Below are 26,386 nucleotides of genomic sequence, written 5' to 3'. Positions count from 1 at the left end.
TTAGTGATGAAACCAACATTTTTTGGATTCTAGATCCAATCTAATCCAAAATGCTGCAGCAAGAATACTGACAGGGACTAGAAAGAGAGAGCAGATATCTCCTGTTTTGGCTTCCCTTCATTGGCTTCCTGTTAAATCCAGAATTGAATTCAAAATCCTGCTCCTCACATACAAGGTCTTAAATAATCAGGCCCCATCTTAACTTAATGACCTTGTAGTACCATATCACCCTATTAGAGCACTTCGCTCTCGCTCTGCAGGCCTACTTGTTGTTTCTAGAGTATTTAAAAGTAGAATGGGAGGGAGAGCCTTCAGTTTTCAGGCCCCTCTTCTGTGGAACCAGCTTCCAGTTTGGATTCAGGAGACAGACACTATCTCTACTTTCAAGATTAGTCTTAAAGCTTTCCTTTTTGCTAAAGCATATAGTTAGGGCTGGACCAGGTGACCCTGAATCCTCCCTTAGTTATGCTGCAATAGACATAGGCTGCCGGGGGATTCCCATGATGCATTGAGTTTTTCCTTTCCAGTCACCTTTCTCACTCACTATGTATTAATAGACCTCTCTGCATTGAATCATATCTGTTATTAATCTCTGTCTCTCTTCCACAGCATGTCTTTTATCCTGTCTTCCTTCTCTCACCCCAACCGGTCGCAGCAGATGGCCGCCCCTCCCTGAGCCTGGTTCTGCCGGAGGTTTCTTCCTGTTAAAAGGGAGTTTTTCCTTCCCACTGTTGCCAAAGTGCTTGCTCATAGGGGGTCATATGATTGTTGGGTTTTTCTCTGTATCTATGAAGCGCCTTGAGGCGACTTATGTTGTGATTTGGCGCTATATAAATAAAATTGAATTGAATTGAATTGAATAGATAATTGATGAAACTGACATTTTGCAATGCCACAACATCCCACCTAGGCTCAACACCCTGACCTGGCTTGGACAGCTCTAATTAAATTCGGAGCAGCTGTTATTTATTTTAACTGATATAAAATAATGCTTTATTTTCTAATGTGATGTTTCATATTAAGTCTGTTCTATACCGACTGTTTCCCAATTTTTAAGATGTTGCGATTTAAAAAACTTGTTGGTAACCATAAATAGACACAAGTTTGACAATTTAGTCAAATTGAAATTGAAACACCTTGGTATTTTAATTGTCATATCTGGATTCAGCACATTTTAATCTGCATGCTTAGAGGTTAAATTGATACTGCTGATTCCTTTGCAGAGCATCTGTTAGTGTAATGCTTCAAATCCACAAGGAGCAGAAGTATCCGTCAGCATACCGAAGGTCTAGTAATGTGCTGCTTAAAACAGTCTCCAACAAAAGCACTATTTATTTCTGTTTCAAAGGTGTTGCTAAAACCTTTGAGCATTTTAAGTTTTAGCAATCAGCCCCTTTCTACTTATGGATAGTTTAATCGCATCCTTTGTCTGATCCTAAGTACTTTTGACCTTAATGGAAAACATCGTGATGAGATGGAAAGGTAAAGGACAACTGAAGGACAATTTATAGGGACTTAGGTAAAGTAGTGAAATGACGTGCTCAGAGAATCCGGCTGCACTTATAGTAAGTGGATTAATGATATGGTTGATGACACACCATTTTATTGTAGTAAGACTTTACCTAAGATCTTTGTTTGTCTTGTATAACAATAGAGACCTTAAAGGGGCTTCATAAAATGGATTTCCTGGACTCTACTAAATTAAACTGTTTAGGAACAGCATGTGCGGGTGGGTATCTCTGTCTGAGATGATCATATTAGGAATATGCCCTCTGAATATGCCTGAAACGGAGTATTTAAAGCAGTTTGAAGGCTGAGCTTTTGTCTCATGGCCTAAACTCATTATTTCAACCTTTGCCATGTTTAAATTAAATACAAGCATGCACTATTGTAATACAGGGTGGGCCATTTATATGGATACACCGTAATAACATGGGAATGGTTGGTGATATTAAAGTCCTGTTTGTGGCACATTAGTATATGTGAGGGGGCAAACTCCTCAAGATGGGTGGTGACCATGGTGGCCATTTAGAAGTCGGCCATCTTGGATACAACTTTTGTTTTTTCAATAGGAAGAGGGCCATGTGACACATCAAACTTATTGGTAATGTCACAAGAAAAACAATGGTGTGCTTGGTTTCAACGTAACTTTATTTTTTCATGAGTTATTTACAAGTTTCTCTTAGTTCACAGCCATTGACATGTCAAAGAGATTAACATGAGAGGAGTGGATCGAAATTGTGTTGATGTCTGGTGAACGCAGTAACCGGGTCATTGCAGCAGATTTCAATGCAAGACACCCTACGAGACCACCCATCTCCCATGCTACAGTTAGCAAACTGCTTGCTAAGTTTCGTGAAACTGGTTCAGTGTAGATTTGCCAAAATGTGGACGCAAGAAAACTGTCACTAATGAAGAAACATCAGTGGCTGTCCTAGCTTCACTCAGCAAGAGCCCACAGCATAGCACTCGCCGCATGTCACTGGAGAGTGGCATTAGTCGAACATCCCTTCGGCAGATATTAGCTAAATGGCACCCTTACAAACTCCAGCTACTGCAGCATCTCAACAAGGATGACCCAGATCGGCGCACAGAATTTGCAGAATGAGCAAAACAAAAATTGGAACAGGACCCTCAGTTCACGCAGAAGATTTTGGGGCGACTGTGGCTCAGGGGGTTGGGAATCGCATCTGTAACCGGAAGGTTGCCGCTTCGATCCCTGGGCTCTCTGTCCTGGTCGTTGTGTCCTTGGGCAAGACACTTTACCCTACCGCCTACTGGTGTTAGCCAGAGGGGCCGATGGCGCGATATGGCAGCCTCGCCTCTGTCAGTCTGCCCCAGGGCAGCTGTGGCTACAACTGTAGCTTGCCTCCACCAGTGTGTGAATGTGAGAGTGAATGAATAGTGGAATTGTAAAGCACTTTGGGTGCCTTGAAAAGTGCTATATAAATCCAATCCATTATTATTTGTTCAGTGATGAGGCAAACTTTTATGTGAATGGTGAAGTTAACAAAGAAAACCACCGCTATTGGTCTGACACTAACCCACATTGGATGGATCCCTCCAAGACTGTTGGAACATCAAAAGTGATGGTTTGGTGTGGTATATGGGGTACAACGATAGTGGGTCCATTCTTCATCAATGGAAACCTCAAGGCCACTGGATATTTGAAATTGCTACATGATGATGTGTTTCCCTCTTTATGCACTGAAGCTGGCACGTTCCCTGAGTTTTTCCAGCAAGATGGTGCGCCACCACATTATGGGTGCCAGGTCCAAGCATTCCTAGATGAACAGTTTCCTGGAAAGTGGATTGGTCATCGTTGGCCAGTTGAATGGCCCCCAAGGTCTCCCGATCTGACCCCCTTAGACTTTTATCTTTAGGGTCATATGAAGGCAATTATCTATGGTGTGAAGATACGAGATGTGCAGCACCTGAAACTACGGATACTGGATGCCTGTGCTGGCATTTCTCTGCAGTGTTGCTATCAGTGTGTGAAGAGTGGGAGGAGAGGGTTGCATTGACAATCCAACACAATGGGCAGCACATTGAACACATTTTATAAGTGGTCAGAAACTTGTAAATAACTCATAAAAGAATAAAGTTACATTGAAACCAAGCACACCATTGTTTTTCTTGTGACAATACCAATAAGTTTGATGTGTCACATGGCCCTCTTCCTATTGAAAAAATAAAAGTTCTATCCAAGATGGCCGACTTCTAAATGGCCACCATGGTCCCCACCCATCTTGAGGAGTTTGCCCCCTCACATATACTAATGTGCCACAAACAGGACTTTAATATCACCAACCACTCCCATTTTATTACGGTGTATCCATATAAATGGCCCACCCTGTAGTATAAATATGACAGAAAATAAGGGAAAGTATACATTTAACTACAACTTGGAAAAAAAACTGAATAAAGAACACAGGGTCTAATTTATGTTTCACCACAAAAAAAGCTGACATTACTAAAACCGTCTTAACCCTGTCAGCCCAACTCAGCCGGCACACCAAGGAGGCTGCAGAACACTCATCAACACAGGGTGGCTGCACTCTGACTGTGTTATCCAAAGGCTATTGATACTACAAAGGAAAAGAAATCACACTAATTGGGAAACTTCAGTTCAATCCCACATTAACCTCTCAGCTAATTGATTACTATCCGGAGCTGAGCCCGGAGCTGGACTCTTTGCAGGAGACGGGCGGTAAAGGTAAGGGCACCTCTTGCTGACCCAGATCCAGATAAAAATCCTGGCAAGCAATCAGGAGCACAGTTCCAAAAATGGAAGCCTATCATGAAGCTGCCTTGTAGTCTGGTCTTCAGTGTCAGCAGCCAATGTGCCAGACAGGAGTCATCGTGATGAAGCATACACAGGAGCCTCTAAGCATATTTGAAATGGCTGGTTTACCTCACATTGTATCAACACGCCATTTGATCAAGTGATCTCTGCCTACTGGGAATCTACAGACTCAGCTCACAACTCATTTGTAGAACTTGTGGATTTGAGAAGAAGAAGTGAAATATATTTAGGATGCCCAGTGATGAATTCTCAGTTCAATTTAATTCAATTTATATAGCACCAAATTACAACTGTTGCATCAAGGTGCTTTACACGGTAATACATGATAAAGACCATACAATATACAGGAAAAAAAAATGGACAAGCATTTGGTGACAGTGGGAAGGAAAAACTCCCCTTTAACAGGAAGAAAGCTTCGGCAGAATCAGGCCCAGGGAGCAGCAGCCAACTGGTGTGACTGGTTGGGGTTGATGGGAGGAGAGCGAGAAAACAATAATAACTAATGATGAAATGCAGAGTGGTGCATAAACACAAAAGAAGCAGTGCATTATGGGAATCCCCCAGCACCCCAGGCCTATTTGAGTGGTTGAATTTTGACGTGATGTACATTTTTAATCGAATCCAATAATTGAAAAATGTGTACTAGAGGTTTTTGTCTTCACAATACAAACTGACAAAGACAGAGAATATTATCTTGAGAGCTGATATTCAGTTCCAAGCAGAAGAAATAAAATGTATCCAAAACCAAAAATGCAGCAGAATCAGACACATCCCACTCATATCTAATCTATCCCAGACAGAAGTTATCTCCTCTAAGACTGCTCTCTGGCACTGCCCTTCAGCACTCCTCGGGCTTAGTAATGTGGAGTTAAAGAGTGGTTAAAGGTCAAAATGCTTGGCCCTATTCAACATGATCTAAGTAGAACAGTGGCAGCCTGTAGTCTTATGTATCTTCTCGGAAGAGAAAGTTTGCTATGTCTGATCTTTACAGTTGCTTCCATGTTATGTCGCTCTGTTCAGACACAAAGCTGGAGCAAGGCCTTTTCTCCAAATGTAAATCAATGTGAAAGTCGTGTAGCTTACAGCTAACCTTTCAATATTGCTGCAGTCTGACAGGTTCATTTAACATTCTGAAAACAAAGTGTGTCTCGCCTCCATTTATCACAAAGTATTCAAAGAATTATCCATTACTGTCACTCGGCTGCACATCACACATTTGACACATGTCTGATTAGTAATCTTTTGACACAAAAAAACAGGTGTCATACAGAAAAATACAACCCACATTTGGGCAAGTCATTCAATTGTGTTACATTTATATTAATTTTCTTCTGGATTTTACTTGATATCAGAAGACAAATACACAAACACAAGCCCACATATTGATGAAACTTAACAGACGACTATGTTATAAAAGTGCATGTACAGAAGTCCCAGTTTTAGCCAAATATTCTTTTGGCTGCACATTATTGTAGATAATAGTAATGTTATTGATAACCTCATTATGTAAAATTATTCAACTTTAAGTGCTCATGTCATTAATGTGATATTTTGACTTGTGATACATCAAACAATTTTACCACTGAAAATTGTGAGATACATTTGCCACATGCAATAAACTACTGGAACAGCTACTAATGCATAATTTTGACACTTGTTGGTAGTTGTTGGATATTTATATAGGCTTAACCACCCATCCCTCATTTATAATATTTGCTTCAGAAAGCAAATTAAAAATTAATGCATGTTTGGGGTAGTGACCTCTGTCAGAGCACTAGTGTTTGAACTACATTGGCTGTCACCACTCCATAGTAAGACATGACCAACACTTTGAGAAGGTATGAATGTTGACAGAAGGGTTTTTCAGATGACCTGCAAGATTAATGTATGAGGGGAAGTGCGGTAAGAGCATAATACAGTATAACACAGGAAAATTAATTTAAGCATCATAGGAATGCTCTATGAGGTAAATGTGCTGATGCTGCGAGTCCATTAAAAAAGGACCCAAAGGCAGACTAAACAGGAAAAGTGGAAGCTAACAAAAATAAAGGACGAGTTCAAGCTAATAAATACTTACAGGAATCCCAGAAACACGAATTTTTGCACTGAGGTTAAAAAGTCCAAAACAAACACACAGTAGGGGTGTGAATACCTTTAATAAATCTGAAGATGAACTTGAGGTGGACACAGCCAGGAAAGACAGACTTACAAATATTGGAAGGGAACAAATGGACACAGGGTACGCAAAAAGACAAAGATGGGAAGTAAAACAACCAATAGTGGTAGCACATCTGTCAATCTCCCACTTCACTTTTTCTATACTGATAAACAGGATGCTGAGATACTTAAACTCAACTTGGGGCAGCAACTTGTCCCTTTTCTAGTTGTGAACCATGGCCTCAGATTTGGAGGCGCTGATTCTCATTCCCACCACTTCACACTCGGCTGTGAACATTTTAGTGCAAGCTGGAGGCCACCAACCGAATCACCTTCCAAAACGAACCAATACTGATGATTCAATGCGTGGGAAGGCAAATCAGAGTCTGCTCTATTGTGGTATTGTCTTTATGGTATGCCTGTTTATGTGTTATTACATTTAAGCCCATTCTCATTCCTGGGACATCACTTAATGTTGTTTTATCAGAGCTGCTGGAATGGATCTTTTATGGAAAAGGTGTCCTTTGTAAGCAGATTTTGATGCCTATGGTTATTGCATTGTCACATGCTACTCATCATTTTTCAGTGTGCAGTTACTGTTGTGAAGGGGGTATTTTACCTCAAACCACAATCGTTCCATAAGCCTAACCAAGAAGTTTTTATTTTTTAAGACTGAGCAGAAGAACAAAAAACAAAAAGAAACATACAAAACACAAAATGCAAACCAGAGTTTAACACACCTGTGATTTAATCCACTGCAACCCTGCTATAACCATTTATTACAGGCACTGTAGGACTCTAAACAGTGACAATTAATATTGTAACAGCTGGTGTGTAAAGCTACACCTGGTAAGTAATAAGACGACACAGGTGTTATCTAACTGACTGCATTATAGCACGTCATAGGTTGAATTACTCTCGTTTCCGCTTCTGCTTCTTTTTTCATAATTCATGACTGAATTGACCATAGAAATTAAATTACTTCTTTTCAGAGCAACGCAGAAGCCAAGAGCACATTAATATGCAGAGAAATCAGGTACTTTGAAGATGAAAAAAAAATCTGAAAGTCACCAAAAAGAAGGGAAATGATCTAAAGGCACTTTTACCTAGCTTCAATCATAATGAAATTATCTATTCCCTGTAATACTCAGGGCCCCAGCAGGTCCCCCGGGAGTCCTCGGGCCTCATAATGGGATCTTTCCTCCGAGCACTATATGTGAAGTGTAATATCCTCACTGTTGGGGTGAGAGTCTGATCTCTGACTGGGCCTCGAGTGTCTATTTAATGAACAGCTTCTTTGTCCCTGCAGGGTTAGCTTCACTAATGAATGGGTCACTGTAACACTCGCTCTCTTTCTCGCTGCTTGTGTTTGTTTGTTATTTCTCAAATCCACAACTGGGTCCGGCACTCAAAGACAGGACCTTTCTCTCGGCCAGGGTCGAGGTTCATCTCAGGATCATCGCCGCTGACTGGCTGCCGCTTCACTGCGATGTTACAGCCAGTGGATGTGTCTTGACTTCAGAGCTGTCAGTTCTGCTGTCATGTCCAACTATATAAAAAAGGTCAAATAAAATACGAGTTGCTTTGCCACAATCAGCAAAAATTTGGTGTTCTTGAGACATTCAGGGTCAGTGCAGTGTTATATATGTGGAAATTTAGCCACAGCTGAACAATGTCAGACTCCTACAGCAGCAGGAAAGTGTCAGTATGTTGTAGAGTAATAAGAAACAACAGTCTGAAGAGTAAAAGTGAGGTTATGTATCTAAGGGCTGGCTCTCCCACACAATTTCAGTGAAAGAGAATGAATTCAGTCAAATTGTCAGATTAAATCAAATCTCAGAAATATGATTTCACACAGGTCTGATTTTATGGATGACTATATTTATTATATGGCAGGTCATAAATAACCCTTCTTTTAGCATTTTCATAATATTCTAAGGTTTGTTAAAGCGTGGAAGCAAAGTGCTTTTTTCACGATGAAGAGATGGTGTTTTAAGTTTCATCCTCGGAAATTGATTCATCAGTTCCACAGCAGTACTGCGAGATGTCAGTTTGATTATGTAAGCTCAATTTTTTATTCAAAGCTCCAACGCTGTACATGAAACTACTGTTGTTTGAGTAGCTGAAAAGCTCCTTTCTAAGAGTTCAGCTCTCCATGTAGCATCACAGTTTAGACAGAATTAACCGTATGAACTACAATGGGATAATTGCATGTTTGCATAGCCTTTGGAAGAACTAAGCATTACCACATTGGACTTGCCATGTTGAGTCACATTAGGCTCTGCACTGCATTTGTTTGCCGAGAGCTACAGAACAAATCTGCACAAGGCAAAGGCCAACTGTGCATTGTTATTGTGTTTAAAGAGCACAGCCAGCTATAAATACTGCCATTTCTTGTTGGGCATGGTCACAAAGTCATTATTTAGCACCAGATGGATACCAGCCCTTTAGGTCCAAATGGGCAACAATGTGCCTGAAAGGTTATTGTGGAAAAGAGCAAAAGTTAAAGGAGAAAAGAAGAGAACCAAAGGCTAGCCCTTAACATCTGAAGGAATACTTTGAGCAGCTTAGCATTCATGGATGATTGTTAACCGTAGCCTGCCTTCAGTGTGATTGGTGCCCAGGGCTGTGCAGCGTTAAGCCACATTGACTAAAGCTCTCTGCTCACACTTGATCTAAATTTCATTAACTGTAATACCATGATTGTGCTTGCACGGCTTGAAGGAGCTCCTCTGACTCTTTTATTCATTGCGTCCAACAGACGCAGACGTTTCAACAAGTCACACAATATGAAATAAGTCCTCTCAATTTTTATCTGGGCTCCTTTCTGCATGCAGTATCTGCATACTCCATATTACAGCTTAATAAGAGCAACAGGGTGCTACAGTCATTTAATGTGTATATTAATTTTCATTGGTGTTTTGAATTGAAGCTTAAGAATCATGCTAATTTATTTTTATCCTAACACTCAGCCATTATATTTATCTTAATTTTACTTCATATTCACCATCATCAGTTCTGCCAAACAGACATAGATAAATTAGATAAATGGCTTGATGGTCATCCAAGGTACTGATATTCCAACATTTTCTGTCAAATGGCAAAAACTTCAGTGCATTACTGCATTTGTGTAGAACAGCTATTATGTCATGCTACTATGATATGTCGGCAGTTTCTTTAGGACGGCATAGTCAGACTGAGGCACTTTTGACAGCCAATGTGTGGAATCTGGACCTACAATGACTCCTCCTTTTTTATTACTTTATTACTTGTGCAAAAGTGTCACCACTCCACTAGCATTTAACTTGATTCCAACGTTTTAAATAATGTCCACATGTATATAGTGCTGCAGAAACTGTGTACTGTGTATTGCTGCTCTTCTTTAGGTGGTGAGCCCTTTTCATTAAATGATATATGGTCCTATATCACACTTTTATTCTTCTTCTTTTCTACCTGAGCACTCAAAGCCCTTTATAGAACATGCCTCATTCACCAAATCATACTCATTCATACAAGCACATTTTCCACACCTAGGTGCTTTCTGTCTAACGTTCACACACATTCACACCTTGGAGAGCAACTTGGGGTTCGGTATCTTGCCCAGTAATAATTTGGCATTCAGACTGAAGGAGCAATGGATGAAACCAACAACGTTCCAGTTAATAGATGACTTGCTCTATCTCCTGAGCAACAGCCACCCACTACAGCAGTTAGTTGTGGTGTGCGCCACACAAGAGGAGATTATCCACCTGTCTGTTTATCGCGAGCAGTACCTACATAGAAAATGGACAGTATAGGAAAGAACTTCTTTATCTCAACAAAAGCAAAATGATTTTGTTGCTTAGTTCGGAAATACTGTAGATGGGAAGGCTTTGTGCCTGGGAGGCACTGACCAACCAACCAACCAACCAACCAACCAACCCCCCCCCCCAAAAGAAAGTAAAAATAAAAAATAAATTAAAAAAAAATTGCTGACCCCCCTCGGCAAGACTTTCTCATGTTGGTAATAATTTCAGCAAGAGGGAGGAAGACACCCTTCAGTTGAAACATTAACTTGTTATTTAAGACAGATTATTATTGATTTTAAAAACTTATTTGATCTTTATATGCATCTCCTTTAAGTATCAATTGCATCAGCAGAAAAATAACGAGGCATATAATTATTTTCTTTCTCTTTTTTTTCCATATTTTTTTTTAAGTAACCTATATTTAAAAACAGAATAATAAAACTAGAAATTCTGTTTTTGGTGTGCCACCCTGATATTTTTTAGTGGCCCCCGGATTGCCACCCATATTAAAAACTTCTGGAGACGCCCCTGATTTCAGGCAGTTCACTTTAATAATTGTTTATGCTGTAAATTCTATCATCTGGATATTGCACAGATGAATGCAATTTGTTTTTTAGGGCACAGGATGTGTCCATATATGAGTGAGTACAAAGCTAGGGCTCAATAAATAAACATTTACAGCCTTTTGTGTAATTCATTAATAATTCATGGTTTATACTCGGTCCAGTTAAATGCTTCATGATAACAATCGTTAATTATCAGTTGTTTAGTTCTTATTATCACTGCATCTTATAGGTGAAAAGGGCTTTTGTTCACTCAAAGATGTGGTAAGCATAAGTTACTGTTTATCTATAAGTCTCTCATTGCCAGGCTGCCATTTTACATCACTGCTACCTGGAGTGGTGCTCGGGGCCATAACTAACTCCTGGCTGCCTGCACGTCTTGCAGGTTTAGAAGAACTGCTTTGAGTTTTTATGCTCCAACCACCTGGAATTGTTGCACCCCACAATGCACATTAAAAATAAACTCTCTGGCAATGTTTGATCAGTTTAAATTTATGATCACAAGCCATTTAGCTTTTGTCTGCACTTCTTTTTAAGCGATTTACCTCTAAATCCCACATCCTATATATTCTTTTCTTTTACTGAGTTCTTTGCTTAACACACATCTTTGTTGTTGTGCCTTTACATGACAGCAATGTAAATGTAGCCTGGTTCTCAATATTTTTTCATTAAAAAAAAATTAATGATCTTTATGTTGTTTTTAATTTATAGTAAAATATGTAGGACGAGAACAACAGCCAAATAATTTCCAGATTCACTCAAATACAAGTTTCAGCAGGCAAATCAAGTATCTTTTTAATTGCAACATTTACATTCATGCCAGCAAAGAGCATAATCATGTTTCTAAACATCTGGAGTTTAGCCGCAGCAAAAAAAAAAAGACATGACAAACAGCATAAGCAGCCAAAACTGAGAACTGGATGACTATGTTCTGTTGTTTACAGAGAGTTTGTGTTTTCCTGTTAGCTCATAAACACCCTCAGAGGATGGAAGAGTGACAAGATAAATTAGAGAGAACACGCTCCAATCCTAAAAACACCCACATGCTTGGTGGTGACGATAACGCTACTGGCAACAACAAAGAAATTCTCCGAATTCTTTGAGTCAAAGGGTCAGGGCCGGGCACAGAGCCAGAGTGAAACACCTGCAGCTTGTAACACTGTACCACCGTTTGTCACCACAACAACAGCGACAAGAAAGTGTCTGACTTCAAATGAGCCTTTCTTGCTTCATGATTTAGACTGTCAGTGTGTTACACAAACAGTTTCCCACAGCTCTAAGGCAATGGTCTGTGTATGAATCTGTCAGAGAAAATGTCAACACTGTCAGAAGCCAAACTAAAATTAACTCCATGACTTGCCATTATTACACACTTTCTTATTCAGGAACCAACATCAACAAAATACTTGCATTTTCAAGACAAGTAGGGTGAGATAAAAAGAATTACTTTTGCTTTGATGGCAATACGGCCGATGTAAGGAAAATCAAGTGAAAAAAAAAAAAGCATGCGCAACATAATTTTGTTCTAATTAAATCTTTACACAAGGCAATCTCAAAACATTAAAAGCATGCTAATTAAAAACTGATTGAAAAAATGCAATGACTGACTAAGCTTTTTAAATTTAATTTGCTTTTATGAGTTGATTAATCATTTCCAAAGCAAAAATACCAAAAACAAACTGGCGCTAGCTTTTCAGACTTGCTTTTTCCTGGGTTATATTAAAGTAATGTGTACTGTTTGGGGGTTTTGAACCATTTCGCAGGGTTCTCTGACTTTCTGCGACTAGGCACCACTTACCAGGAGAAAATGAGAGACCCTCATACACCTAATTTTCTCAGTACTGAATAATCACATGCTTTCCACCATTTGTTCCTTGTATGACACTGGAGTTAATTGTTAATTGTAATTTTGAAAATTTTCAGCTGAGGTACAGTGGCTAGCACTGCTGTCCCTCAGAGATGGCCCTGGATTCGCTCCTGCTGGCTTCTTCCTGGTATTCCTCCAGGTACTCTGGTTTACTCCCACAGTTCAAAAGACATGTTTGTTAGATTAATTGGTGATTCTTTAATTTGCTGTAAGTGTGAATGTGGGCTCGAGTGGTTATATGTCCCTTTGTATTAGGTTTAGTTACACCTGAATTAAATAAATGGTCAAGAAAATGAATGAATACTTCAGACAGATCAGTTTTAGTGTTTCACAATCATACTAGAGATAAAGTCCGTTGGAGCAAAAGACACATGTGTGCTTGTTTTGTGACACAAATGCCTCACTCGAAGATGCTAAAAAGAATAAATCATTGCATGAAGACTAGGTGCCTTGACTGTTTTCTTTTTCTCCATGCCTTTATCAAGATTTCATGGAGTTTATTTTTGAGATTTCTATTTTCCTCACTTCCCTATTTATCTCTGCATCTTTTCAATACTGAGGCACTTTTAGACTCACTCAGTGTCTGGTGAAGCACATTTTAATGTTGTGGCACAATATTATGATCTTACCCACTGGCCATGGGTCGTGGATCACTGTGACACTTATTGTTCAATAAGCTTAGTCGTAACATATAAAGAAATTATTTTAAGTTAAGTGAAGCGGAGTGTTAATAAAAACCAAAACTCTCCAGTGCAGCACAATGGCTGCACTGGAGAGTTTTGGTTTTTATTATTTTTCTTTACTCTTTTTTTTTTTTTTTTTCATTTTTAAAATTTGATCACTAAACAGCATCCGGCAACATGATGCTGGCCTTTTGGAGGATACCACACAAATGTTTCTCCACAGTGTTATTAAAATTCGGCATTCCCTTTTACAATTCTTTTTTTGTAGATGGTTTGCTGATATTCTACAGACTGAAAATCTAATTACCATTGGTCCTTCAGTGGTGTTAGTTTCAGTCATTATGCAAATGTACTGTTTATAAGGTTGGGGAAACCTGCAGTCAGCTGAGACTGAAGAAGTCACTTGGATGAGTGACGAAACGTTTCTCCCACTGAAAACGTTACGTCCGAATGAACAGAATCAACTTTTGGAGATTTACTTACCTGGATGACTGAGCATGCATCAAGACTTTCCTAGTCTCACTCATCACTCGAAGGGATTTTAAAAAACAAGTCACATTTAAAAGTTTAAGCACCTTGCCTACCTCACATCCATGTCCAATTTAGAATAACCAATAAACCTAACATTTCTGCTGTTATGACTATTGTCGAGTGTGCAGGTACCTCTCCGTGATTGGTGGATCCAGGGGACGGACCTTACGGATTGGCTAATGACCTGGAGGCAACGTATAAGATGACACCACCATGGACGGCCAGTCATTCATCCTCGGCCCATCCCAACCGGCAGACTTTGCAATCCCTCTCTAGCCATATTTGTTTGATACAGGAGCATGTCGGGGTGGACTGCCTTTTTGTTTGATTACAGTTTTCTCATGTTTTTGTTAGTTAGGGAGTTAAGTTGCTGTCGTTTGGTTTAAGTCTTTTGAGTAGGTACGCTTATTTATCCTTGAGATAGGCTCCTTTTGTTTGTTATTTTGGCATTAGGTCAACCCCGAACTTATAGTCCGCTCCTTTCCTTTGTTTTAAATTCACTCATTGTAAATAAATCACCGTCAAACAGTGTTAATTGTGTGATGTGCTGCTTGGGGTCATGGTCATGGTCTGGCCACCCCTAGACAGGCCATAAGTGTGGGAGCAAGACGGACACCTGGAGGAAACCCACACATAGACAGAGGGAGTTCACAGATAAAGGGTTTGAACTGGGAAGGTTCTCGGAAAAGACAAAGGTAATCAAATTTAATAACTACTCATACTAAGTGTATAAGTGTATTTTTAAATGTCTCTGTTAGACGTCTCTGTAAAAGCCTCTCGTGTAATGATCAACTATTTTTAAATCCATACATGCAAAGTCATCCATCTTCCATCTGAGAAACTTTGTTAAATGTTCATGTTCACTTATACAGACTCCATCACACATGCTTTTGCTTCCACTCAACTCGATTTACTGCAATAGCCTCTTGACCATCTTAACGCTCTCAGGCTCAAATTAAACTTTTTGTTGCTAATGCACAACCAAGTCCTGCAGTGGTACTTCTGAGTGAAAAAAACTCATAAAATATGTATGTGGGGTAATCAGGTTGTTCGTTTTTAACTGTTGCCTTGAGAGGGTTAATCAGAAATCATTACCTAAACTTCACATTGTAAGATATTTAACACCGGCCAAGAAAAGAGATCACTTTTAAAGTCCTTCTACTGGCTGCAAATTGGTTTAGAATTGATTTTAAGAGCCTACTCATCACATTTAAAGCACTTCATGGCTTGGACCCAGATTACTTATCAAACATAGTCTGAAGTCCTTAGCACTACAACATCACGGATATTCAAATAGCTCAGGTTGTTTTAAAAATTCTGTACTTGGTTGTGTTTTGTAGCAGTGTCTAAATCAGATTTTTATACAGTCAAAAGAAAACTGACCGAGACCCCAGAGGGTTAAGCTGCTCTTTGCAACATTTGTATTGCAGGGCTTTTATATACAACCTTATATCATTTTCATCTGGAAATTCTCATACAGCATTAGTTAGAGCAGTAGTTTTTATCCATGCTCCTTTTTCTTTCATTGAATCTTGCCACTTTCCCTGTCTTTTCAGGAGTATTTTGATTGCCTATTTTCAGAAATGCCTCACAAATAAAAAAAACCCACCAACTTAACCTTCACACACAGACATAGTTATTTCCCACCTGCTAAAGGATCGACTCAGCACTGAACAATGACTGTGAATGATGAGGCGAGGAACCACTCAATATGAGCATAAATGTAGAAAAATAGACTGGATGATGACAGCAGGGGTGTGTCATGATTTAGCTTTAAAAAATAGTTTTCAGTTTGTTTCCATTTATTTGGCATGTTTTGAAGCTGCTGCTTCTTCCTTTGTGTTGACTCGGCCATTTCATTTTTAATTTGATCATTTTGTTTCTTTTTTTTAATTCACATTTTACTGTTGCTTTGTAAGATATCAATGGACAAAACTGTGTACTGTGTGTATGGGAGCAAAATTAGTCACTGCTAATGCTGAATCTAATGGTGGATGGAAATAACGCAGTGGTCTTTAGTAAATATTCAGACATGGGTAGCATCTCATGCTGTGCGTCTGTTGTAAGTATGCAAACTTTGTTTAAAGAAAATGATGTCAAACCAACCTCAACAGAAACAGAGCTGAGGTCTGTCACAGTGTACAGTAATGAGTCTCACTAATGAGGGAGTAGTTTTTCTTTTTAAAAAGTCTTTTACTATACAGGAGATTACTGATGCTATTATGACAGCAGCCTCACTGGCATGTGTCTTCCTGTTCCTTTTATTGTGTATATTTGTATCGCTATTAATACTTCAGATACTTAGATATCCATAGAGCTCTGAGCTGATCTTCCTTGCGTACATCTTTTTATAAGCAGCAGCTGAATGCCAAAAAAGGAAAATAGAGACACACAAGCAGTAACAATAAAGTCCCCAGAATATTCTTAAAGGTTGTGGCAGGTGAAAGAACACACCCTGCATTTTAAGCAGACACACTGAAGGGAAAACAAAAATAAACAACAATGGTCATAGTACTGTCACTAGCAGTGGTAACAGTAAATAAGGCGTTCACTGCGGCGCAGTGTTTTATCTTTACTTACCAAATGAATCCTCTTGGTCTGTACTGAGGTGATACAAATTTTACAAATACTTTTACAACAAACAGACGTCGACTACAACTTTAGTCCCTACCACTGGCACTGAGCAGCATCCCAGGTCTGCTCTTGTTTACTCGTTGACTCAAATATGAGCTGACAGGCCCACGAATGTCTCCCCTAAAGGGGTGTGATGGTTTGGCAAAGGGTACAGGTTAGGGGGGGGTGAAGGAAGTTTCAGTGCTGCACCAGGAGTGTCAGAGGCTCAGCGAATGTGGCCCATGGATTTAAGCCTCTGGTGTGTGAGATGCTACACTGGCGGGTTTTACAAGAGCAGCAGTGACACACACTGTTCAAGGCATTTAACTAAGAGCAAGAAAGCCAGAGAAAGAACGATGAGTACACACAGCAGGGGTGCTTGTTTTCCCAGTGCATGGTATTCTTCTTGCCAGGGTGTGGTATTTCATCTCCTTCTCAACCCCACAAACATGCAATATGTATGTGACTGTTTGCAGCTATTCAAGGACACCCACAACAACAAAAGCATGATGACAAGTTTGTACCACTGAGCCCAAACTAGCTGTCAGCCAGACACCCTCCCTAAACCAAGCTCGCTCCCAATCCGATGACCATTTTACTGTAGTTTGCCCAACCCTGGTGTGCAGGGAGTGGACACAGCATCATAAACACCTGAACCCTTTAATGGGATCAAAAACAAAAACCCTGGAAAAAACCTCTGTGCAAATCTTGTAATGTTCGATTTTTGTCGAGGTGGAGAAGGAGAAGCAGGTGCATCCATAATTCATGGAGTGAGTCAAGATTGGATTACAGTGTATGGAGTTGGTTCCAACACCTGTCATCTATAAGGAATAGAGCTTTAACTGAATGGCCTATCATGGAGAAATTGGTATTGATGTATACTTTGTCCCATATGACTGAATATAAATAAATTTTGATTTTTTTTTTTTTAATAATAGAAAAGATGCGTGGAGTACTTTTGCACCTTTTGTCCAGAAGAGTGACCCAAACTATTTCCACCATGGCCTCAGTGTTTTTGACAGCTGTAGCACCGTCTGCAGCACATGTAGCAGAGTAGCATCAGTGCTGGGCCCAACATTGGTATAAAGTCAAGCATTGAGAAAGATTAAGATATAACATATCTTTAACAATAACACAAAATACAAGCATGGAAAGTTTCCCTTCTAGTGTTTTAGAGTTAACAAACTATCCTGCAAACCAACCCACTAAGCTAGGAACATTTTGCTGGCACCAAGCTCACTGATGATGCAGAGCAGAACAAGGACTAGCAGCTGCAGTCCACAGTGGTGGAGTTGTTTTGTATCTCCTGAACAAGAGATTAATTATAGAAGTAGTTGATTATATTGCTCAGTAATACATTTGTAAAATTGCTATTTGTTATTTGCAGAGCATAAACGCATAATCAGTATTACTTATTAACTAATTTACAATGGCCTATGCACCTCCTTTGCACACGTTTTGGCTATGGGTGAAGAAATAATCTAGATAGTCGTCAAGAATCTCTTTTTTGTGCCAGAATCCTCAGGCATGTATGCATTAACAACTAGTGGTATGTATCCTATAATAAAATATATATAATATTTTTGGTACATTGGAATATGAGAGGTTTGCTTTCATCTCAAGCTCTGAAATATTACATTTAAAAAATTCAACAGAAATCTGTCTTTCCAGGCACAATGTTCCTGTTTCTCTGGATTATCCACAGACCTCACTCCCAACAGATTCTTAGTGGAAAAACTGCTGACGGAGAAACTGTGGCACTGTTATTGCAAAGTGATGCTGTTGGGAGTTTAATTTATAATTCTTCACTACTGGAAAGGGGAAATCAAATCTTTTATACAGAAGGTAAGGTTATGCAAAGCCCATTCGAGACAAGCAAGAAATTCTATGTGTAAGGTAAACTGACCTTTCAACAATAACATTAATTTAAATAACAGAGGTACCACAGAAAGCTGCAGGATTACTGAATTATACTCATGCAGGTGTTGATCTTAGTGTGTCAATCTGCAGTATTTAAGACTCCCCGGAACATGTATCTACATTTTTTCATCTGGTAGCCCAAATCCGCTTTTGACAAAAATATCCAGCCCTGAGCTTGTAGTAGTTGAATAATCTTTTGTATTTTTGTGGATTAAGCTCGTGCTGTGTGGATTTTCTTGATGGTGATGCAAAAGAAGAGAATGAATCTGTGAATGAATTTACTCGAGGGTAAAGTGCAAGCAACGTGGAACGAGGCTTTGTGGTTGGGTATTAAGAGCGTGCAGTGCACCTGTTAGGAGGTCAGAGGTGTGTCTTTCAGTGTATCTGTGCACTGCACTGGCTCTGTGCATGCGTTTGTTCTGAGCAGGTGCTCAGAGGAGTGGTGGCTTTGTGACGTTGCTGTCACTTTATTAAGACAAATTGTTCAATCACATGGCGAGATCTCTCGCCCTCAGGAGTGCCAGCATTGGGGATTAGATTACCACCTCCCACAATGCATCACACTTTACATCACAATCCAATAGAAGAGTGATGCTAGAGGGGGGCTACTCTGTAGCCCTGCCTCTTTAAACAAGGGGATTAAAATTAGCTAGAGGGATGTGCACTGAATCACAACAATGAGAATCTTTGAGATAACACTGTTAGGTATCACCTAATTTAAAAACACTGCATGTAGTGTGCTCTTCAACGATACATCACTGTGAAATTAGTGGCATTTGTGAACTTAAATGCTAGTAAACAGCAAGGCAAATAAAGGCGTTACAGACAGTTGTTCTATGCTTTATGCTTTGATTTAGATTTTATCGCATCCCTGCTAATAACAGAGAAAAACTGTTCTGTCAGACGGGTAAGGTAGCGTGTAAAGCACATGATGAGAAAATAATGAATCATGACAATAAGAATAAGCTCACATGGGATATGCGGTGGAACATGACACCAGTGGTAATTATTACTGTTCACTCAAGACTGATATTATGAATGAAAAGCTAACACAAGCTGCTTTAAGTATACCGGCAATTCCATTATTTCAGTGCTATGCTAAACTACAATGCGATTCAAGTATTCCCAGACAAGCAGTTCATATCAAGCCATGTGTTGGGACTGGAACATTTTCATTTTTCTGCTTCAACAAAGCTTGGAATTACTGAACAATACAATTACAGTCATCCCATAATCCCATTTCAACCACCTATAGTACTATGAAAGACTGTTAGAGTCCAAAGCAGAGAGCTCCGTATAAATAACATAACCCAGAATAAGAGAATAGAAACTTACTGTGGTTTATCAATAATAAAGGTAAAATATCTATTGGTAATATAGATATTTTATTTCTTATTGCTCAAGTAAAGCCATGAGCTAAGGTGTCTCGATTTTCCTGTGCAGTATAGTCATAAAGATCCATCTACTTTGCTTTTAAAATGGCACCAGTTCTTTCACTTGCACATTTTTTTTTTTTTTTTTTTTTTTTGAGGTACTTGGCAGGAACGTTGCTCTGAGCACCTTGGAGAGTTTGCCATAGTTCTACTGTGGATTTATGCTGTCTCAATGCCTTCTTTCTCTTCATGTAATCCCAGACTGACTCCATGTGGAGATCAAAACTCTCTAGGGGCCACACTATCTTTGCAGGGCTCCTTGATCGTCTTGCCTCTGATGATAGTACTTTATGTTTCTGGCTGCATGATTGGGGTTACTGTCATATTGCAAAATCAATCTGGGACCTATCAGATGCTTCTCCGATGGTACTGTGTTATGGAAAAGAATCTAAACATCTATCATGCTTAAAATCAAATGTGCTAGATGTCTGTGCTAGTGATCTGAGAGAAGCTGCACCTGTTTCATTGTTTCAGTGTCAACGGTTCAGCTCGACTCCTTACATAAGGAGAAAATCTGCAGGTAACCAATATTCCACTGAGGCAGCGTCAGTACTGGTGCAGAGCCAGTTTGGATTTGGTGGCTTTTGAGAACCAGCTCACATTTAGGCAATACAGAGTAGCAAACATTTTGCATTATTATGTAGTGGAAGTAAGGGTAATTTCAGCAGAAGGAAAATAGCAAACTGAATCAGTGGGCTGCATCTAAAAAAAATTGTTGAATTATTTGGTGGTTCAACTTATATGGGGCTGTGATTGCCATTTTGAGACCAATATTTTTATAGTGGAACTGTCTGGCCTGGCTCTATATTATGCACGAACACCTGCATTGTACTGGCGGGGGAAAATTAAAAAACTATAAAGAAAAATGAGGATTTCATTATACAAAACCTGTTTAAAACAATGCCGACGCTTCAGTTAAAAATGGAAAGCTAAACTGGAAAAAACAAAAAACATCGATCAGATAAGTAACTGTATGTTGAATTTTAGTGAAGTTAAGCATAATAGCATCAGCCAGCTTGTTACCAACATGAATCACATTCAGTGAAGCGAGTTTTCCTCCATATTTTCCCTCACATCTTCCACCTGAAGTGGCTCTACCGCCTCTAAAAACTCTCACCTTCCAAACTGACTTTCAGTTGTCTTGCCATTTCTATCCAAATGCACACCCTTTTCAAAAAGTCCAAAAAAGAGCTTATTTTAAAAAAAAATGAAGAAACACTATCTATCACAGGAGTCATCAGATACATTTTAGAAGTTCAGAACAAAGAACTAGAACTAGGCCACTGGAACTATACGGGAAAAAACAAGGTGCTCCATCTGTGAACCTGTATGCATTTTGACCAACAACACAATGGCAGCACAATCAGCTCTCAGCCACATTTGAAATCATCTACAGAGCCAGTTTTCAAAGCCAGTTAAAAGTAGATCATCCTCCAGCCTGTGAAACACCAGTCCAGATGTTCCTCACAGCAGTAACACATTGGTTTATTTCTGTGCATGAGTGATGTTGTGATTCAAGCAGACAGTGTTTTACTTGCACAGCACATACTTGCATGAGCATAAACAAACTGTTGAGTTTTGAAAAACAGTTCATTGTTGCAGAATATGCATCCAGTGAATTTTAGAGTTGGTTCAACGCAGAATACTGAGCTTTCTTTTAGCCAGTCAAGGAATCTGACGATGTGTTTATTCATTAAAGATACTAAAGAGAGAAAATGTCCATATTTAACGTACTAAAGGGGATATTAGGGCTTAGAAAATGTTCATGCTATTATGTGAATATTCTTTTTTTTTTTTTTTTTTTTTTTTTTTTTTGGCCTGTCCCGTTTGGCTCTTTTGCCATCAGAATTGTTGTCTAAAGGCAAAGAAAGATGCCCAACGGATTTACTTTACCAAACTGACCATCCCAGCCTTGCCGTAATGGTCCATTTGATTCACCTTTTATTGTTTATTTTATTTTCACTTACTGAATACGGGACAGACTTGACTGGGGGAAAGAAGGGGAGAAAGAAAGAGGGAAAGAGAAACAGCTGAGAAGAGGGACGGGGGAGAAGGGCAAAAGACAAAAACCAACAGAACGGGCAGAGAAAAAAAAATGCATATATCAATCACCTGGATCACCTGCTGAGAAAGAAAAAAGAAAGCAAGCAGAAAAGAACAAGAGTAATAGAATAAACAACATCACAATGATATATGGGAATATGACAGTAAATACTAAATGTTAAACATTATTGTGCAGCACATAAGATCAACAGAACACAGTGTGCTTTGAGGTAGGAGCCAAAAAGGGTGTAGTTTGTGGGTGTGATCACCCGTGTGTACACCTGTGAGCATGGACGCGCTTGTTTTTTGTTTTTTTAAAAGGTTCCTTCATGTAATAATCTGCTAGAGGGTGTGGGGGGGCCACAGCCCCGTCCTCCAGGGCGTGAAGCAGGTGTGGAGGAGATCAAAACTCCAGACATCCAGAGGCCCCCAGAACACAAGAGACCAAGGAAGACCAACAGAGGGGCAGCTGCGCCACTGTCCCGGAAAGAGCTGAGGAGAGTCCCAGATGAGGGCTCACTCAGCAGCCGCGGAGCAGAAGCCAGGGGGAGTTGCAGTGACGCGCCCGTGAGCTCCGCCGGCAGCCAGCTGCGCCTGAGTGACCGAGCCCCAGGCCGAGAGGCCGGGGGCACCCCACCTCCGAAGTGGCCCGAGCGAGCCCCAGGCTCCAGGCCCCGATAAGCGGCCGCCAAGGAGTGAGCCGGTGTGTACCTGGACGCCCATCCCCGGACACAAAGAACCACCAACGCACCGATGTCTGAGGGGGTCCGCCACTGGCAGGGGAAGTGGTGGTAGGGGGAGATAGGCCTCCAAACCTTGGAGGGCCTGAGATGTCCCCAGAGAGGTGGCGCCTGACACCCAACCTGACATATAGACACAGACATACAGGCACACACAGACACAAACATCCATTCCCACCCTCATGCTCTCATATGCACTTACTCCACACTCAACCAACGTGGAGACAGACATAAAGAGACGCTGTACACACGATCACACTCCCCAAGCGTACTCTACAAACCGGGTCTAGGTGCCCCCGCCCCTGGAGGGGAGAACTGCACCCAGACCCAGGTGGTGTTTCCCTTTTCCCTGCGGTGGGGGGAGGCAGACCGCCCCGACTCCGCAGCAGCAGGAAGGCTCCACACTCCAGACCGCAGTCGGACGGCCAACTCCTCCTCCTAGTCCTAGCCCCCCTGCTCCAGCAGGTCGCAGAGAATGGGGGTGAGAGAAGACTCCGAACCTCCCTCCACCCGCTCATTGTAATGTTGATGCATGTGTGTTCTAAGGTGCATTTAAAACCCAGGAGGGCTTGGAGCTACCTGCCAGAGAGCAGCAGGTAAGCGCATGGTCCCTCCTGCTAGCCCTCAATGTCTACGTGTATTTAAAATTGAGAGGTGGGCAACGATGCCAGGGGTGGGGTGTACACCCTGATGGTACTTTGGACTCCGTGTATCGTGCCCACCCCCAAGATCCTATATGTATGTGTAATGAGAGTGTGAGTAATGTGAATGTCTAAGTTGTGGGATAAAATTGAGGCAGAGGCAGCCAGAAGGGGACAGAGGGGGGGGGTAGCCTCCTCTGCACCCTGGTGACATACCCCTACTCCAAGGCCCTGCATGTGTGGGTGGTTGTGGTGGAGCGGGAAGAGGGAGGCAGCTGGAGATGGGGAGGGAAGGAAGGGAGGGGCAAGTGAATTATGTGAATATTCTACACAAGACTTATTTGTAGTCTATTGTTTTTTTCAAAATAGTGTGGGCTTAGGAGTGGGAAGGCGACAAAAACATGTTTGAGGCTGAATTTAGACAGAATTAAGAAAAAATGCAGCGCTGTCAGTGAGAGAAAGGCTTTGAAATTTTGTAATTTATTAAAATTCAGAAAATGAACTCAGCTACATGCTTTTGTTTCTGCTAATCAAAGCCCTGGTGATGCAACATAGATGGAAAATTACCGCTTGTCAGTTTGCTAATTCAAGTGAACAGTGGGGCTTCGTGTTTTACGAATCACCTAAACATACTGGATTTAAGAAAGTAACACTTCTAGCCCAGTTGCTGAAAAACTTATTGAGGTGCAGGCCCACTTTCTGGGGCCTACGGGAGATCCTTCTTGGACTCGGATTGAGCAGCAGTGGGGAGGTGGGAGGTGTTGGACGGAGAACGTAGATATTGAAGCCAAGCTCCGTTCAAGACATGCACACATATGCACACATGCGCACACTCTGACATTCAAACAAACACACGCATGCATGCACAAACACAAGCACACAGCAGGCCAAAGCAGACAGGCTGTGATTGTACCACCACATCGACCCACCGCCTTCTGTTAGCTCTTTTCATGCTTGCCTTTATTTCATGTCACACTGGAGTGTATGATGAAAATACAGAATAAGAAGGTGAAATCAGGCTGAAACCTTTGAATTTCTTAATCATGCCTCCAATTTGCAATCAGAAACATTTCACTTTGTTTCATCTCGGTTGCTTTTGATTATCTTTATTTTTCATTTACTTTGCAAAAACCTTCCAGCCCAACTAACTCCGAATGCAATGGCTTGAATCCCTCACATGGGTAAAATAGGTCACATGTAGCTGACAGCTGCTTTAGATATTAAAAGACAGCTCTGTAATCTTACACACCATGCATACCTCTAGATTTTTTATTAAATCAAGCCAGTGGACAGATGTCTTCTGTCTGCAGAAAGGAAGTGCAATGACTGGACCGGAGGTGGCAAAAGTACAGAATTTCTTTAGTTAAGTAAGAGTATAGATACTTGTGTTAAAACATACTCCAATAAAAGCTGAATCACTAAACACTGAACTTCACAGGTTCTTAAATGTACTTAATGTAAGAAAGTAAAAAAGAAGCTCCTTGAAAGACGATTCAAACATCTATTTTTATGCAAAGGTAACTGCACCTTGTGCTATATTGATATGATAATAAAATAATATTAGTATATAAGAATACAAATGAGATTTAAATTCAGCAACTTAATCTAAGCATCATTATCTTAAATGCAAATGAATCTACTGTACTTTATGTACCCTAACACTGACCACAAGCACCACAACCACTGTTCAACAGTCCAGCAGAGTGCTTTACCACAGGACTGCAAGCTAACCTGTTTTTTCCTGTCAAAAATCTATTTTGATGCAACATTTTTTTTTAAATGTTGAAGTTTGTATACTTATTGTGTTTTGTAGAATGTTCAACAATATGAAAATGCATTATCTTGAACACGTCCTATAATGGAAAGTGTCACTGAGCAGTCCTTACCTTTAAATATAACCTGTCCTGTCTTTCTTACATCTCTCTCCACCTCTGACTGAAGCTAACGTCATTCTTAGTAGCTGAACCTTTGGCTAGCAAACCCTTGTGCCACAAAATGCACATGCAAACAGTTTGGTGTTTGTTGAGAATCTAGCTAGTGTAGGAATGTTTAGCTTATTTTAGAGTTTAGAAATGTGTTAACATAGAATGTAGAATTATTGTAGAGACACTGACACTGCCCTTAATGTAATAAAGGCCTGACTGTGTCGTGAACTTAGGAGTAGATTGTAGGAGACCCTCCCCCACTTGAACTATGAAAGTAAGACAAAGAGGAGTTAATGTTGAATGGAAATACCCCAGAGGATACCTGGGTGGGGGTCTCAACATTTGTTTTTGTTTTGTTTTTTAAAAACATTTGTAACTGGAGAACTGTGGTCTGGAAGGGAGATGGGTTTTATGACCTCTAGGGAGTCACCTACACCCACAGTGTTTTAACTGTCACGCACACACATCCACACGCATACTCACTCATGTGCACACACACTCATGTGCACACACATACACACAGGTATGCATACACAGTCACTCACAAGCACTCACATAGACACGCGGGAATGCGCACATGTAGGCATTCATGTGCTCGTGCACATAGACACAGACAGAGTTTGCAGCACACCGTGGGGGGTTTTATGATAGGGTCGCCCCTACAAAACTGTGTTTCATGGACAAAGGAGTGTAGATTTTGCAGAGGGGCACCGGCCTGGCAAGTCTTCCCTTCTAGAAGATGCATGAGGATAAATGAAGAAGAGTAAAGATAAATGAAGATGAGTGAAGATGAGTAAAGATGAATAAAGTTTTGTGAAAATGACTACTGAGTCCGGTGTCATCTCTGGATGCTCGAGGAATAAAAAGAACCGGGCTAAAACTGATTACGTAACACTAGCTACACAAGAGCATCTCAGCAATATGCAATATACTGTCTGTTACCATTTCATGAATTTAAAAATGATACCATTGAAGCTAAAGTAATGAGCTCGAGTAGAAAGTACAAAAAATGTTTCTCAAATGTAGGCAGTAAAAGTAAAACATCCGAAGAAAAAAAAATCTAGCTAAGTACAGTAACAAAGTACTTGGCTACTTCTGGAGAGGACTGGACCTTCGCTGACTCTCATCACCTTTTTCTTCCTTCTAAAACACAGTATGATTTATTCATTGTGTGGC

General features: G+C 40.4%; 1 protein-coding gene across 1 annotated transcript in view; it reads right to left on the bottom strand.

Moving 5' to 3' along the window:
- The window catches only part of thsd7ab (thrombospondin, type I, domain containing 7Ab), a 209,440-nt gene that overhangs the window by 135,867 nt on the left and 47,187 nt on the right, over positions 1-26,386 (bottom strand). The gene's annotated exons all lie outside the window — the stretch shown is intronic.

The sequence above is a fragment of the Rhamphochromis longiceps genome, linkage group LG11 (assembly GCF_057381845.1).
Source record: "Rhamphochromis longiceps isolate RC_006_pf linkage group LG11, R_longiceps_female_GT1.1, whole genome shotgun sequence".
Taxonomy (NCBI): Eukaryota; Metazoa; Chordata; class Actinopteri; order Cichliformes; family Cichlidae; genus Rhamphochromis; species Rhamphochromis longiceps.
This window is presented reverse-complemented; position numbering and strand designations above follow the sequence as displayed.